The sequence below is a fragment of the Eptatretus burgeri genome, chromosome 9 (assembly GCF_056783735.1).
Source record: "Eptatretus burgeri isolate ZD-2024b chromosome 9, Ebu_testis_v1, whole genome shotgun sequence".
In the NCBI taxonomy this organism is placed as follows: Eukaryota; Metazoa; Chordata; class Myxini; order Myxiniformes; family Myxinidae; genus Eptatretus; species Eptatretus burgeri.
Window position 1 is genome coordinate 86787649 of NC_140969.1, and position 3837 is coordinate 86791485.

At 40.2% G+C, this 3837-nt stretch overlaps 1 pseudogene; it reads left to right on the forward strand.

Moving 5' to 3' along the window:
• Nucleotides 1-1715: 1715 nt before the first annotated feature.
• On the forward strand, nt 1716-3103 carry LOC147020544 (uncharacterized; annotated as a pseudogene).
• Nucleotides 3104-3837: the final 734 nt, after the last annotated feature.

The window sequence follows — 3837 nt, forward strand, 5'->3', positions numbered from 1 at the left end:
ACAGTTCGCATTGCATACAATGGGTTGTACATTGTTAGGCCTGAACTGGAGAAGCAATCTTTCTGGCCTTAAATCCTCGTGTGCAGACAATTATTGAGATTAATTTGAAGAACATTTGATTTCAGTGTTTGCAACTTTGACTGCACCTGCCAAGCAGATACATAAGGAATAATATGTTAAACTCAGTGTATTTATTGCATAACCTAAAGAATAGAGGTTTGATTTATAAAATATTCAGATATATACATAGAATCAAAAGTGTCAAATTTAATTCAAGTACTAAGAGAGATGTTAGAGAATAATTTTATAAACATATTAGTATTCATAGAAGAGTCTGAAGAATTGGGGTTTGAGGATTATAAAATAAAGTGATTAATTACATTTATGGTTAAATCTGATTATAGCATTTAAATAAGGCAAACAGGATGTCAAGATTCTGTTTGCCTAATTTAAATGCTGCAGACTTTAGTTATGGTAAGGGACTGTTAGTTATTGAATATGTTGGCTGTGGCTCACGATCCTCAACTGCGTAGGGGTAAACTCATTCAGACCACTTATCACTGTTGTTGTCGTCATTTGTCTTGCTTGTGCAGTTTCGGCTCCCTCATTCATTTCCTCACTCAGACCACTTTGCTTACTCCATTATCATTTATTGAAGCTTGCTCACTTGATCAGTCTCATCATGATCAGTCTCATGATCATCATCATTCGGTGAGCCACAACCAACATATTCATACTACTCTAATCTAAGAGATAGTCTTTATCATAAACATAATAACCATAAGAAATAAATAATGAAATAATCTTTAAATCCCTCTTCAGCACGGACAGGGTCTGTGTCTCTCTCTGTGTGTCTGTCTATGTGTGTGTCTCTCTCTCTCTCTCTCTCTCTCTCTCTCTCTCTCTGTCTCTCTCTCTCTCTCTCTCTCTCTCTCTCTCTCCCTCTCTCATCCCCCCTCTCTCCCTCTCTCCCTCTCTCTCTCTTAGTCTCTCTCTCTCGCCCCCTGCTGGTTGTTTGTTTTCTGGGCGTGGTGTCATGGCCACCCTGGGCTGCTGCTCGGTGTTGTGGTGAGTTTTTCAGTGTCGTTTTCGTCCCTTCCCTCTTCCCTTTTTCCTTCCTGTTGTGTTCTGTGGTGTTTTATTCGTGTTTTTTCTCCTTTGTTATTGTTGAGAGAGAGAAAGAGTGAGAGCGGGCCTATTTGGGTGTGGCCAAGCTGATTCTTTTTTGAGGCCTTATAAGTACCTTGTTGCTTATAATGCATTTGAGTTTTTAAAAAAAATTTTTCTTTTTCTCGATTCATTTAGCTTGACCTTCTTGTCTGGTTAGGGCAAAGAGGTGATAAACTGCCATCATGGCGATTGTACGCCCTCAGCATGAGGCGTTTGAAAATTTAACTCGGAAACACGCGGTTGTTTGTGTTCCACCAGAGGGTGTCCTCACTGAGGATGTTGTATTAGCAGTTGGGGATGTAATCGGGTGTGAACATGTCCGAGCTGCGTCCCGAATGAGTCAGAAAGTTATTGTTTTCGTGTCAGATAAAGACTTGGTGCAAAATATAGTGAGTACAGATTTAACCACAGAGAGTGGCGTTTTTATGTTAGCGTCCCCGATGGATACCCCTGCGATGAAAATTGTAATATCAAATGTTCCACCTTTCATACCAAACGATAGACTAATATCAGTTTTGCCACGATATCGGACAGTTGTGTCAAGAATGTCTATGATTCCACTGAGAAGCCGAGTCGAGCGGATAAAACGTAATGAGTTTTCGTCGACAGATTTTCATGGTTCTTCCTGATCGCGGTGATGATACGGGACTGAATATTTCGTTCAAAGTAAAGTTCAATGATCGCGAATATCAAATGTATGCTTCATCAGCTTCGTTAATGTGTTTTCTCTGTGGAGCCCTCGGTCATGTCAAACGTTTTTGCCCCAGGGTTTCCTGTTCAAAGTGTGGTAAAAATGGCCATGGAGACATGGATTGCAAAAAGGATATCAACACTGCAGATCCTATAAAACAGGCTGATGTTAATCTCAATAGTTTACCGATTCCTGCTGTTCTTGTTGCTCCTGCTGTTCCCTCCTGTAGTGAGACGGATGTTAACAAAACCCTTGTTTCCAATCCCAACGTCAAAAATAATGGTACATCACTCCCGATTATTGAAAATGAAGTAACCTCAAATTATACAACCTGTCCTGATGCTCTTTCATGTAGTGAAGAAATGGACGAGGATCCTGTAATTACCCTGAAAAAACGAAGAGCAACAGATGCTAGTTTTTCTCTCAGTACTGCAAAGAAAGTAGTATTGGAGATGGCTGGTGTCGCTGAAAACGCACCCCAATTTGGTTTACATGATTCGGCCCCGTTTTGAAGAGGATAGTAAATTAGATTCAAAAATTGAGGAAAATGAATCTCAAAGGTTGCGGTTCACCTCTGTAGATAGAAATCGTTGTTCAACGGAAGTAGGAGGCAATGCTGAGGACGTTAGTAAACCCTCAATTAAACCATTACCGTCACTGGTTACTAATGAGCAGACGGTGATTGACTCAGACCTCGACAGTGGCCCTCTACCCATACAGATGGAAAAATGTATTGCCGAGTCTCCGACTGATTCCATAGATAACACGACACATGAGAGAGAAACTGGGGTTTCTGCTCAGTTTGTGCCAGATGAACATCAGGGTAATGTAGTTTGTACCATAGAGCTCTCCAACACATCTCTAAAGACACTCAAGATTCCGATAGTGACTAAAGAGGCTGATATTCTCGATCCTGGAGGTACCTTGTCAGCATTGTCAGAAACGTCAGAGTCGGATGAAGATGTTGAGGTGCCTGAGTTGTCTCAGTCTCTGATGAGTCAGTCAATGATAGCTCCTAAACTTGTACTTTCTTTTCTAAATGAAACCTATAGACAGCGAAAAGTGGTTATCAAGGATACATTTCCTGATTTAGTTTCATTTCTCCAAACTGCGAAAAAAATAATAACAAAGCCCATTGATTTCCCATTAACAAAGTCACAGTTTCACCGTCTTCGGAAATTCATCACGAAAGCAGGTCTTGAAATTTCGCAACAGTCGATAAAGCCTTTTGATAAAGAATGAAGAAAATAACTTTTGGCACTTTAAACATAAATGGTGGAGGTGCAAGTCACAATCGCCAAGCTCAAGTGCAAAGTTTATTTAAGCGCAAAAAAAAAAAACATACTTTTATTGCAAGAGTCACATAACACTCAGAATGTAGAGTATGATTGGTGTCGCTTTTTTGGGGGGCAATGTTATTTTAGTAACCTGTCTTCTCTTTCGGCAGGTCTTGCTTTTATACTTAGACCAGGGCTAACACCCGAGTCATGTGTTTTCCTGGAGATTGTAAAAGGCCGATCCATTTCTCTTGAACTAGTGATTAACAATTTTCATTTTACATTATTTAATGTGTATGCACCTTGTGAGAGTGCAGAACGTAGAGCTTTCTTTGCTTCTGTGATCTACCACTTACAGACAGTTGATCCAAATCACTGTGTCTGCATTGGGGGTGATTTTAACTGCACATTTGATCCCAAAATAGACAGGAACACAGCAGAACCCCATCCGGAATCTTGTATGGATTTATCGCATTACTTCTCTCACGTTGGGTTACTAGATATATGGAGGGAATTTTACCCTAATGAACTTCAGTTTACATGGAGCCGTATTATTGGAGGAAGAGTTTCCTTTGCGAGACTTGACCGATGGTATATAAATTCTCGTTTGAGAAATATTGTGGTCTCTCCAGATTTTTTTTCCATCAATATTCTCAGACCATCACTTAGGCCTAAGTCACATTTGCTCTACGGCGAGGA